At 43.4% G+C, this 13,173-nt stretch overlaps 1 long non-coding RNA gene across 1 annotated transcript in view; it reads left to right on the top strand.

The window, feature by feature from the left end:
• Positions 1-13,173, top strand: part of LOC113460020 (uncharacterized) — a 62,905-nt gene that overhangs the window by 35,101 nt on the left and 14,631 nt on the right. The window contains exon 7 of the long non-coding RNA XR_012582382.1: positions 8,066-8,118. This is a non-coding gene — a long non-coding RNA (uncharacterized LOC113460020). The remainder of the gene's footprint in view (positions 1-8,065; positions 8,119-13,173) is intronic.

Below are 13,173 nucleotides of genomic sequence, written 5' to 3'. Positions count from 1 at the left end.
AAGCCACACCAAACCTGGTCCATATGTTCTCACAGAGAGTTCACATTTCAGAGATCAAATGGGTTTGTTCCAAAAAAGAATACAGAGATTTGCTGTTGACTTCAGCCTGACCCAGGTTCCACTTGTAAACTGCCTTAAAATCTCCAGCACTTGGCTGCAGTTCATTTCTCTCACAAATCCCTGAGGTCATGATTCAACAAAACAATAAATCCAGCTTAAGGGCTCCTTGTGCCAGCTCAGAAAAGTCATGACACAGAATCACATCACGCTGATCCAGAGCAAGCAAACTTGCCTATTTGAATGTATTAAACAGTAATGAGAAGTTTATGTTGGACCAGAAGTCTCTGTCCTGATGAGGCATCTCCTGCAGCTACTGCTCCAGCTTTTTTTCTCTATCAGAAATGCTCTGTCCTCTTCTAGGCAGGAAAAGTGAGAGTGAATTCTGTGTCCTGCACTCAGCATTTCACCAGAAGCATGATCCCAATGGCTGATCCACATCCACAGGGTATTGCTGGCTCTGATTATTTCAGAGCTCTGCTAGCAGTGATCCCAGAACCAGGGACTCAGAGAACATCAGGGCACTCATTTCTCCTGCTCCTTCCATCAGGGAAGTCAGCAAAGCTGCCAAGGGCAAATCACTGCATTCTTCCTGAAGCTCAGAGAGACTCAAGAGCCCAGTGAGATATCCCCAAAAGAGAGAGCAGCTGTGAAACATTCCAGCTGTGGTGGAGCAGGGAGCTTCCCTCCCCAGGCCATCCCTCAAGGCTCCCTCAGCTGGCCCTGCCAAACACACCCTGGTAGTAAATGCCTGAAGTCAGGCCTGAAATAGTTTAAATTCTTTGTCCCAGCAAGGAAGCTCAGCAAATCCCGGAGATTCATTGTTAGAAGTTCCAGACTGAGCTCCTTTTGGGAAACAGGATGGATCCCTGATAGCAAATTTGCTTGAGTTTTCTTTTGAGTTTGCTTAACTATTTCAACACTTTTTCTCTGTGAGTTGTGTTCTTGAGTCATGAATTTCATTGTCCATTTCCATCTGGGCACTGTGACTGACACAGGCACCAGTGAACATTTCACACTAACTAGGAACATTCTTTGTTGGCCCCTGAACCATGCTGCTAAATCCTCTCCCAGCTAGAGAAATCACAACTAAGACGTCTGAGGTCACATGCAGAACAGCCAGAACAATCCCAGAGTCTCTTCCAGAAAACAAGGAATTGCAATAAACAAGGGAGAGGCTTCCCAGAAAGTCATTTCACAGTGAGCTCAGTCCATCCTGAGCCCAGGGAGCTGGAGCAGTTTGTGCCAGCCATCCTGAGGGAGAGTGGGCAGGGAGCTTTGCACATCTGAAGGCTTTCAGTGACATTTTTAGGGCCAGAGTCCATTCTGAGCTCTGCTGTTATTCACCTACAGCTGTTTTGGCTTTATAGCTGTTAAATATAATCCATGCTGAAAGGGAAGAAATGGAGATGAATTCATTAGTGATAATGCTCATTGTTTCCTTGCACAGTTTGTGTGCAGAGCACACAGCTCAGTGCAGCCCCAAGGCTTTGCCCACTGGAAAGGAGCTTTCCCATGCCACAGCACTGACCCCCTGCAGCACACAGGGGGGTTTGTTCTGCTCAAGCCAAGGTCAGCAGGCAGATTATCCTAAAACCTTTCCAAAAGCAAACAGAATTAAACTGTGTAATGAAAGACAGTAGTTTAATTTCTTAGAGTCAGTCAAAATAGCAGAACTCCTGGAGTGGATGGATTCCTGGTAATAAAGCAAAATCAGAGAGGCAGGAAAAAAAAAAAAAAAAGAGAGAATGACAGCTGAGCATGTAAAATAGTCATAATCAATATCTACAGGGAAGGGAAGGGAAGGGAAGGGAAGGGAAGGGAAGGGAAGGGAAGGGAAGGGAAGGGAAGGGAAGGGAAGGGAAGGGAAGGGAAGGGAAGGGAAGGGAAGGGAAGGGAAGGGAAGGGAAGGGAAGGGAAGGGAAGGGAAGGGAAGGGAAGGGAAGGGAAGGGAAGGGAAGGGAAGGGAAGGGAAGGGAAGGGAAGGGAAGGGAAGGGAAGGGAAGGGAAGGGAAGGGAAGGGAAGGGAGATCACAGAAACAATGGGGTGGTCAGGATCTCCTTGCAGTCTGCAGCTGCCTCCTAAGGGGAAGGGCAGACACTGATCTCTTCTCTCCAGACCTGTGCCAGGGCAGGTTTAGGGTGCATATCAGGAAAGGTTTTTCCCCAGAGGGTGCTGGCACTGCCCAGGCTCCCCAGGAAATGGGAGCATCCCCAAGGCTGCCAGAGCTCCAGGAGAGGTTGGACAGCACTCCAGGGATGCACAGGGGGGATTTTGGGGATGTCTGTGCAGGGCCAGGAGCTGCACTGGATGATCCCTGTGGGTCCTTTCCAACTCAGGATATTCTGTGAATCTCTGAAAATTGCATATAAGCTAATTGTACTTCCTTTTGAACCCCCAGGATACCCATATTAACCCCAAATTTTGGGGTGTAGAATGAGTCTCTGACCAATATTGAAAACATTAACCAGGGATAAGTATTTTAGAAATCTCCATGGAGATTGTCATGGCAAATCAACAATGCCTGGTGTGTGACACACTTCCATATTAATACCTCTAATTCATCCAAAATGCCCTTTTGCCATTCTTGCAGCGTGCTAGAAGAATCTGTCCCATGTTGGATGGGATTCTAATTGCTAGCAGAATACTCAGTTGTTGACAGACATGGCTTCCTGTTGAAAATGAATGTAAAACCAGAATAGGAAAGCTGACCTTATCCAACTGAAGTCTTTTGGAGGTGAAAAATAGAACAATTACCGGATGCAGGTAGATAAAAATTTTCCCTATGGAACAAAAATTCTGTGGGATGTGCTGATTTTGCAGAACTAAAACCTTTCCTGGGAATACATCAATTCAGCTTAGCAGGGAAGAAAAAAAGATAAATTGAATAGTTTACATTTTTTAGAATACTTGTTATTATTAATCTTTGAAGAATTAACAAGGAAAGAAATGTCAGCGGTAAGACAAAATTTCTTATATATTCAAACAATGTATAAAATCAACACAAAATGGTTTGGTTGTGTAAAAAAAATATTTGGTTTTGTTGTAAGCATCACAACTTTCTGTGGATTTTTATTTTTCCTCTAAGCAATGTCTATTTTTTAAAGTTTTGGCTGTGTTTAAAGCTTTCATCTTTTGAAACATACTCAAAATAGAATAGTCAATATAGAATATATAGTCAATATAGAATATATAGTCAATATAGAATGTATAGTCAATGTAGAATAAGTAGTCAATATAAAATATATAGTCAATATAGAATATATATTCAATATAGAATAAATAGTCAATATAAAATATATAGTCAATATAGAATAAGTAGTCAATATAGAAGATATAGTCAATATAGATTATATGTCTCTTGTCCTTTTATCTTGTGGGTGCATGGGGCAGAGAGAGCAGGACTGATGAATAAACTGAAAACACTTCCAGTTCCTGTTTCCTGGTACTTTGGGCTGTTGGACAGTACATGAGACCTTGAGCATTTTCCTCTTTGTTGATTTTCCTGCCCCTGAAGGGCCATGAAAGGCTGAAGATTTCCTGGCTGGCCCAGATTGCTCCTCCGATGTGGGCTGAGGTTTCTCCTGGGTGTAAAGAGGGAGAGGAGCAGCAGAAGCAGCTCTCAGAGAGCCCAGCAGCCCTGGTTTCCAGGAGCTGGATGCTCAGAACACTCAGAGGACAGAAATAATAAACACCTGCTGAGGGAAAATGTCAAAATGTTCCTTCCTGGCTTTTAAGAAAACAAATTCTGAAGGCTGGAGAGAACATTCCCAAAATCAACATGACAAATAAATTAACAGCTCAATTACCCAAGTGCCTTACATGAACAAGGACAGCTCTCCATGGTACAGAAGGAAATTAAAGCCCCTACCAGAATGGGATTTTATGTTGCATTCAGGCCCACTCAGGAGGGGAGAAATTGAGACCCCAAGAGGGGATTTGCTGTTAAACTGGAGCAGACAAAGCAGGTCCCTCTGTTCTTTACCCTGTCTTTGAGAGGTGCAGGAGGGCAAGCAGAGGAGCTGTCACAGGCTCCAGCTCTTGTTCAGGTCCTTCAGCAACCATATTAAGTTGACAGCACCCTCAGACGGGTCAGAGCAGGTACAAGGACACTGCAGGGTCAGTGGGAATGGTGTGGAACAGAATAATGAAATTCAGGGGTCTCCAGATGAGCCTCAGTGATTGCCATAACCATAAATCACATAGCTCTGTCACTGCTGTGTCCTGCAGGAGAGAGACAGGCACTGGAATGATCAAAAAGGGGTTTTCCACAGCAAAATTCTCTTGTTCTGCTTCCTTTGAAAAGGACTGTAGGTATAGCATTATTTCCACCTTTGCAGAAATATTTTATCTTAAAAAGAGTCCTATTAAATAGTCTCCAGCTGGGATTGGCTTACAGGGGGGCGTTATCTGAGCACTCCAGAGGGCTCTGAAAATAGAAGAGGGAAAATGCTTCAATAAGAGAGAAAATATATGTCTGCTCATAAAGGTTAATGTGAAATGTCCCAGTGCGCTGGAGACACAGAGAATTGTGGCTATTGAATTCATTTTCTCACTAAAAATATTCCAGTCAATTCCAAATAATCTCCTCTCCTCACTTGTGTTTCCAAAAGCCTTCTAAAGATTTTATCTTTGAAACCAACTTTCTTTTCATCTTCTGTTTTATCATCTTTGCTTTCGGGGTCAGTTTTTCTTTTTTAGTTTCTTTCTTTGCCAGGCTGCCTCACATGGAACCATTGCTGGGTCTTCCACTGAAAACACACATTGCTTGTGGAGGCATCTCCAAGTATGAACCAGCTCCTGAATGAGGAGTTGAACTGTGTTGAGAACTTTAATTTTCACGTGTTTTCAAGCTTGGGGATCCCTAACTGATCCCTGACCATGTCAGTGTCCAAAGAGATTATCACAAGCACCCAGAGAAATGTTTAATGCTAATTTAGAGGTTCTGATTGTGTCCTCTGAATTCAGCTGCCTCTCCCCTCTGCTCCAAAGGGAATAAAAGCTGAGCAGGAAGGTGATCCAGCCTGTGCCATCATGCCCTTTATCACTGGGCTGCCAGCAAATACAGAAAATACTGATTTCTTTAAAGACTTTCTCAGGCAAGCCTTGATGACTGAAGAAAACAAAACCCATCATCACTCTACATTCTTCAGTTAACCTCAAAAACCACTTCCTCATGTAGGATTCTGCTCCAGGAGCTGCATCAAAGAGGAGATTGCAGCTCCAGAGCAATCCCACCCGTGGGGATGGCCCTTTGGCAGTGCTGAGCCTGAAGTTAATCCACAACTGTCACACAGAAAAGAGGGGCAAAAATGCAACCACACTGCAGTGATGTGCTGCCAATGCCAGAGCAGAATACATCTTTTAGGGGTCATTTTTAGGGATCGTTTCTTCCCTTTTAGGGACCATTTCTTCCCTTTTAGGGATCATTCCTTCCCTTTCAAGGAGACCATTTCTTCCCTTTTAGGGATCATTCCTTCCCTTTTAGGGACCATTCCTTCCCTTTCAGGGACCATTTCTTCCCTTTAAGGGATCATTCCTTCCCCTTCAGGGAGACCATTTCTTCCCTTTTAGGGATCATTTCTTCCCTTTTAGGTGTCATTCCTTCCCTTTCAGGGACCATTTTTTCCATTTTAGGGATCATTTCTTCCCTTTTAGGGATCATTCCTTCCTGAGCTCACCGTCTTGTACATCCTGGCCTGGTGCCCTTGCAAACACCATTTCCACTGAATAGATCCCCACATTCTGCACTCACTGCTTTCAAACCAGTTCAGAATCCCTGGCCTGTGCTCCAGATTAATCACAGCTCGTTTTTAGCCAGAATATCACGGAAGCTCTGTGGCACTGCCATTAATCTTTGATTCTCTGGGCTTTTATTAATGATGGTGACACCAAATGCACCTTCTGGTGTGAGGGGAGCTGCAGGAAAGATAATGTTATTTCTGAATCAAATTATCCTTCCTCTTTGTACTTAATTTAGAACACAATTTGCTGGAGGCTGAAAAGCTTTGGCTTCAGTTTGCACAGACACATCATATGTGTCTGCCTGTCCAAATATTTTACCCTTACATTTTACAGCAATAGCAGGGCCTATAAAAATGATGGCAAAAAGCCTATTGATTTCATCTGAACAGGAGCCAGCAGAAGCTGATTTTACCTGGACACTGTTCTCCAACAGATGTAGCTCAGTAATAATTCATGTTCTTGAATCCAACGTAGAGCTATGAATGCACAATTAAAAAAAAAAATCACAGTTCTGAGTCTGTTACTTTCCTCTCTGTTTAATCAACAGGAACAGAGAAGGAGCAGATGACCTGTAATAAAAGATTTTAGCCATTTCTTCTGCACTTCTTTGCTGAAATGAAATCATCTTTCACTCTGGAAGAGTGAGAGGGTAACACAGCACCGTGTTACAATTTATGAGACATTTTCTTTGGTGATGCTTTCACCACACCACATTTGTAACTGCTGAAAAATAACCTGGACAGGAAAGCCTGGAGGAGTAAAAAGGTTGTTGTTCTGTAGGAAAGGAAAGAGTGAGGTACAATTTCAGAGCTTATCGCAGATGATGCCAGCAGAGGAGATGTGGCTGTAATTTCCTTGCATGAAATAATTTGCAGAGGCACATTAATTAGTGTGAGTGTGTGAGGAGACAGACAGGAGCTCTCCAGTTCTGTCCTGGAAAATACCAGAGGTCCCTGGGAGAATCTGGAGGAGAATTTTCAGGGTTCCATGGAGGTTTACCCCAAATCCATCTCATGCCCCAATCAGCCTCGCACATCAGGCTGCTGAATGGGAGCTCTCTGTCCCCTCAGTGTTGAGTGAACACAAACTGGGGATGGTTTTTTCCTCCTTTCCCTTGGAACAGAGTGGAAGGGCAGATCTGCCTGTGGGTTCAAATCCTGAATTTCAGTATTTGGTTTGTATGATTTGTCTGTCTATGATTTGTGTTGGTCTGTCATGCTTAGAACATGAAAAGTGCTCTGTTTAATGAGAAAGTGGACTCTCTTTCTATTCCAGCTCCCAAAGCCCTGATTCCATCTAGACCCCATTTCCCTCACAAAGAACCTTTCAAAAGCAAAGAATTTCAAAAATCACTGCTATGAGTGGTTCAAGAATCTACTCAGTAAAAAAGTCCCAAAATGAGCTGTCCTCATTGCAGATTTTTTGTTAGCTTGAATTTCTTGCTCCAGAAGTGGGTCAATATTCAGACACATACAAAAAGATCTTTTGTTTTCCCAAGTATGTGTGAGTTTTGTGGAATTCTTTTAGGATACAGAAAAGCATATCTTTATTTTCAACATCTAACATGCCAGAACCAGTGGCTTTGAAAACATCCTCTCCTCTAACGTGGTTTTCATTAGGAGAATGCACTCCCAAACTGAAATCAGTGCCAGTTTTCAGAAAGCAATCCAGTGTGTTCTTGCCTTGACATCTGTTGGTATAAATAATGTAGTAAAATGGGAATTTGGAAGAATTATTTGTGTATATTAGAGAAGACTTGTAACTGAGTGGTGATTCTGACAACCTGCTGCTACAGGCAGAGCTGCACTCAGCTCAGATATTGAAGCCAGCAAAAAGGAGCACTGTGATTATTGCTGGATCACTCTTGCAGCTCAGATTTACAAGTTTCAAGCAAATAAAAAAAAGAAATGTCAGACTGGCATGGGAGTGTCACCAGGAGCAACCTTGGGAGCAGCTAAGCCTGGAAGGGAAGTTTGCTGTGAAAGCTGTTTTGTTTTTTGTTGAGATTTACATTTCCAATCCAAAATCCAGGAGGATTTTGGCCTGTGTGGGGTGTTTGCAAGCTGGTGAAAGCAGAATGGGGACTTGCTCCACCAAGCAGATTTTAAATTCACCAAAAAATATCCTTGTGGAATGGAAAGCTGAGAGCTGTGCACTGATATTAGGCATATTTCCATTACCAGAGCAATATTTAATTGGCAGTTGCCCTAAGTGGACCCTTCTGAGCTTAGTTTGACATTTGTCCATTATCATTTTGCACAGGATTTGCCATGCAGAGTAACCAGTGAGCACCTGCTGTGCTGCCCAGGGGATGGGTGAGTAACTCTCATTCTTTCTGCAGAGATCAACTTTCAAGCCTTGAATGGAAAAGTCAGAAAATTTAGCAAACATTTCACTGCTTTTACTTCAGTTTTTGAGCACTGTGCCCTCCTGCCTTGTCCTATTTGTGGTGTCTGGAGCAGGAGTGTAGCAAGAACCCCTCACCAGCTCTACAGACCCTGGAGTGGCTGCTCTGCTTTGTGCCTCTGTTGAGTGAAGGATTTGTTATTTCTTGCTCAGATACTTTAAATTTCTATTCCTGTTCTGAGAGGGGCACCCAGTGATGTGCAGGCAGGTTCTGAGCTGTTTGTCTGGGCTGCCAGGAGGGCAGAGCTGACCAGTTCCATACCTTGTTTTATCTGTCACAGCTCTTTCCCAGCACATCTTGCAGACTCTTTTCTACATTTTGGTCCAACATGCACTAAAATCAAACTTTCTTGGTTTCTTGCCTGATTTACATTTAAGGAGATGAGCTTGTGCTGGTTTATTTTAATACAACATCAGTTCTAAAATACTTTTTCCACTGGAAGACTCCAGCTTTTCTGGCTGTGCTGAAAGTAGCATTTGGTATAAGCCATAAACCCTGCTGCAAACAACTTAATCTATTCAGAATGAGGCTGGAAAGGAAAAAGAGCACTACAGCAAACAAAGGCTTGTGTGTCCTTGTTTAAGGCTGGGAATCCCATGGCTCTGAGAGATGAGTTTTGCCCTTGGAGCCCTCTAACAATTTAAGACATTTTTATTCCAGCTGTTTGCCCAGCCTGGAGCAGAGCTGCCTCACCACTGAAAATGCATCTGAGCTCTGTGAAAATGCACTTTGAATCATCTCCTGTGTTATTGCACCTGAGACAGGGAAGATGCTTAAAGTTCATAAGGGAGCTGAGATCAAATTTAATCATCTGTGCACTGCAGACAATTGTATTTCCCATTTGCTAAATCCAATTGTTGGTGTTTCATTCAAGTATCTGCTAAGAGAGCTCTTGCTTTGCCTTGCAGTGAAAAGGTGAATCAGTCAATTGTTTTATTTCTTCCAGAGGTTAATCACCTTTCTTTATAAAATGTTTGTGTCTCCTTTGATGTTGCAGTCAATGTGTCTTCAGCCTTTTGCCACTGGTTCTTGGTCTGTCCTGCCAGACACCAGTTCAGCCCCCAGTAAAATTCATCTTCTCTCCTCACCCCCAGCCTGGGTCCCAGTTACAGCCTGGTGTCCCACCCCAGCAGGGTTTAATTGGGTAAAATTGTGAGTTGAATCTCCTCTACGTCCCAGGTCAGTGATTCTCAGAATATTCCACCCCACTCACTGCAATTAAATCAGCAGCCAGGGCAAAAAGTGCTCAATTTATGCCTGACTCCTCTGTGCACCCTGTGATAATCCTCAGCTAAACTGATCATGAGATTGTGCTGCTTAAAGCCAGTGTTTATCTTTGCAAGCACTTAAGGCATTAAGTGTCAGTATGAGAGGAAAATGAAACGTTGGCAGAGAGTTTTTGGAAACAAACATCAACTGGAATATTAAGAGGCTTGATGCAAGGAGCAGATTTATGGTTTCATCTGACAGGTTTGAGTCTTAAATAAGGGAGATAAAGATAATAAATGTTGTAGCATGTCTGATTTACAGCTCTGATATGAGATAAATTGGCTGCTCTGTACAGATTACAGCTGAGATTCCATAGCTGTATCCACATTAACAAATATAATATTCTCACATTAAGTGAGAATCCAGAAGTGGGATTGTCCAAAAACTTTGTTTTTTAGAAGGAAGATACAGCCAGATGCAAGATGCTTCCTGGAAAACAGCTTAAAAGAGGAGGAAAGTGCTGATTTCTGACTTAAAAACTAGTTTTGTGATTCAGCCCAAAAAGTTTTTCATCAACCCTGTCATTCCAACTGAACTAAAAGTGTTAGGGGAAAAAAAGGCAAATAATTCTCAAACAGAATATGGTATCTGGGGACAGCCAGCACATGGATATAGAAAACAGCTGCTGGTCTGGATTGTACAGGGAATTTTGACATGTAGATATGGGCACTGCAAAAAAAACACAAAAAAAAAAGACAAAGTCACTTTGCACCTAGAAAAGAGAACAGTGCTTCTCTTACTCTTACCAGGTGTTTCTAATAGCCCACAGAATAATTTGTGACTTTGTAATAAGAATCTGTTTTAGGACCAAGAGTTATAGTTCTTGCCTGAAAAAATACTGGGATTTTTTTGCATAAAACTTTAGGGATTTTTGCAGGATTGTTACTCTCAAGAATTGTAACAGCTTTTAGTTTTATCTTGGTTTGGAACTCAGCAAAATTGAAACACTGACATTTGAGGTTAAATACACTTCTGGTGCTCTTTGTTATGGTAACACCCCCTTCAGTGCTACATTCAAGAAGAGAGCTGAAAATTCACACTTTGCCGCAGCACACTTTAAATCTTGTCTGAGCCAGATTTCATTGAACTTTCCTCGCATGGAACTGTTCTTGGCTCGCAGTAACCCAGAAATCCCGGTGAGGAGTTCACACCTTTGCTCGGGGCTGATCTCACCACAGCTCCTTTGCTCTCACAGTCTCACCCTGCTGAGGACACCCCTGAGAGCTCCTGGAGTCCTGATTTTGGCAGAACGCTTCTCCCCACGAAAACCAGCATCGTTCTTCAGCGGGACAAGATTCAAGTCTTATTATTTTTAAATCATGTCACTAACCTACTCATTGGAGCCTTGCCCTGGTGTAATAAAACCAAGTTGAAATTGCTGAAGGGCTCAGCTGCTGCCTCCAGCAGCTGCCTGGCTGTAATTTGCCAATAGGATGTATTACATCCTGATTACAGCTTCTTTTGAGTGATAGGCCAAAATTACAAGGCCGAAATGCGGCTAATCATGATAAAGGAGATAAGTCTATTCATCTCCTGCCTGCATTTAATATTTGCACAGCAGATGCTGTTTGTTCCCTTCAGCTTCATTTCCACAGAAATTTGCTCTCATTCTGAAGAAGTCGTGAGATTAATGAAAAACTTTATTGGACATTTTGATAGTGGAGAGAGGGAGGAAGGTGGAATATCTTGGAAGGTTTCTCTTTGTTTCCCAGCCCAGACAAACTTACACAAATCAACCAGCCCTTGAAAGACAAGCAAAGTGAGTAACTCCAGGCCAGAAGCAATTTTTAGGAGGAATTTCTTCACTGAAAGGATTGTCAGGCACTGGAAGTGGTGGAGTCACCATGCCTGGATTTGTTCAATGAACAACAGGAGATGGCTCTCAGTGCTCTGGTTTTGGTGACATGGTATTGTTGGGCCAAAGGTTGGACCTGATGATCTTGGAAATCTTTTCCAACCTTAATGATTCTGTAATTCCAATCTTCCTAAAACACTCTGGGAACTCCTGATGAGCAGTGTTGCAGCAAAAATAGGCATTATTAATTCCTTCTATGTCTCCACCACTGTGGGTGAAAATACAACCCACAGCAGAGTCCCTGATGCATCAGATCAGAGCAGCCACTCGCAGACACTCAGCTCCCCAGGGGTCTCAGAACAGAGACAAATTCCAATTTATTTTGTGTTCTTGTGATATGCCAAGCATGAGACCCCAAACACAGCACAGATAATTGATCTCAAGCTTTTGCTCTTCACGTCCCAGCCTTTCTGCTGCTCCATTTTTGCCAGTTGTTCCTTGCACGATTAACTGTAAGCACAGAAGGAGAATGCCTGCAAACACTGTAGTGTAAATATTTTCCAGCCAAGTTAGTGCAGACCCCAGAGATGTGTTTTAGGCTGCAGGACAGATTAAGAGTTAGGCCAGGCTTGTGCAGCCCCTGGACCAGCTGAGCTGCTCCTACCACCAATGTAAGGGCTTGACACAACACCAGTGAAGTCACACTCCTGTGGGAAATGAAAACCATTCCTACACTGAAATATAATCAACATTCTAGAAACAAAGCCATTTCATGGCTAATTCAGATTACTCCTCAGGAATGTGAAGTAAATAAAATGAAACATTTAATTCTGGAAACACATTTTACCCCAAACTCTCCCAGGCATCCCCCTGGGATGTGCCTCCACCAGCTTGGGCTGGGTGTGTTCCCAGGACATTCTTTGTGACCAAGATAATCTCCTGCTTGACTGAGGCTTTGACAGGCAGGGGTTTGATTGACTTGGCTGTTGCAGTGCTGCCAGAGGGACAGGACTGCACAAACAGGAGTCCCTGCTGGTTTGCAGCACTGACCCAGTGAGGCCAGGGGCACAGCAGCAGCAACGCTCCCCTGCATCTCACCCCAGCTTTTCCCCACAAAGTGCTCCATAGCATCACCAGGGTGGTATCCCTACACAGCCTGCCCTCAAAGATGAAATTGAGGTTGGAAAAAACCCAACCCCACTGGTTCTCTGCTATTACACTCATTCATTATGATTTTCTTTTTTTTTTCCCACAAGGATTTATCCTCATATTACAAATCAGTAATTCCTTCTCATTTTTCTCATGTGTTACCACGCAAACTTGATATTCCTGTGCTCAGCATCAGAGTCCATGTGCCTGTACACCACAGAAGTTATTCAAAGAGGGAATGTGGGATTTTCCATGCTCTAAGGACTGGATTAAGGATAGCAAAGCAACCAGAGCCAGGGTGATGCCTCCTCTGCCTCCATCCCTGGACCCAGCTTGCCAAAGGCAACACAAGTGCTCCATTTGTCTTGCTGAGATGCCTAGGAAGGCTGAGAAAGCTGATTTGCCTCTGCTGAGCTCTTTCTTGAGGCCCCACCACAGCTGGTGCTGATGAATTTCTTGTGATGGTGCTGCCAGGCTTCACAACCTTCACAACCAGGCAGAGATTTGTGCCACAGGGTGTCAAATTCGAGTTTATCGTGGTCACTGAACCAGCAAGGCAAAGCCTCAGAGCACACAAGCTCTCTGCAAAGCCTCTTCCCATTAGTTATGCCTGTCCCTGCTGTCAATCCTGTAAAAAACAAACATTTCCCTTCTTTCAGGGCAAGGTTTAGGAAGTCCTGTCCAGAACTGCAATGCCCCATGTAACCCTGTGCAGGAAGCTGCAAAACTTGTCTGAAAGTGTTGTTCTTG

This window comes from Zonotrichia albicollis, chromosome 13 (genome assembly GCF_047830755.1).
Source record: "Zonotrichia albicollis isolate bZonAlb1 chromosome 13, bZonAlb1.hap1, whole genome shotgun sequence".
In the NCBI taxonomy this organism is placed as follows: domain Eukaryota; kingdom Metazoa; phylum Chordata; class Aves; order Passeriformes; family Passerellidae; genus Zonotrichia; species Zonotrichia albicollis.
This window is presented reverse-complemented; position numbering and strand designations above follow the sequence as displayed.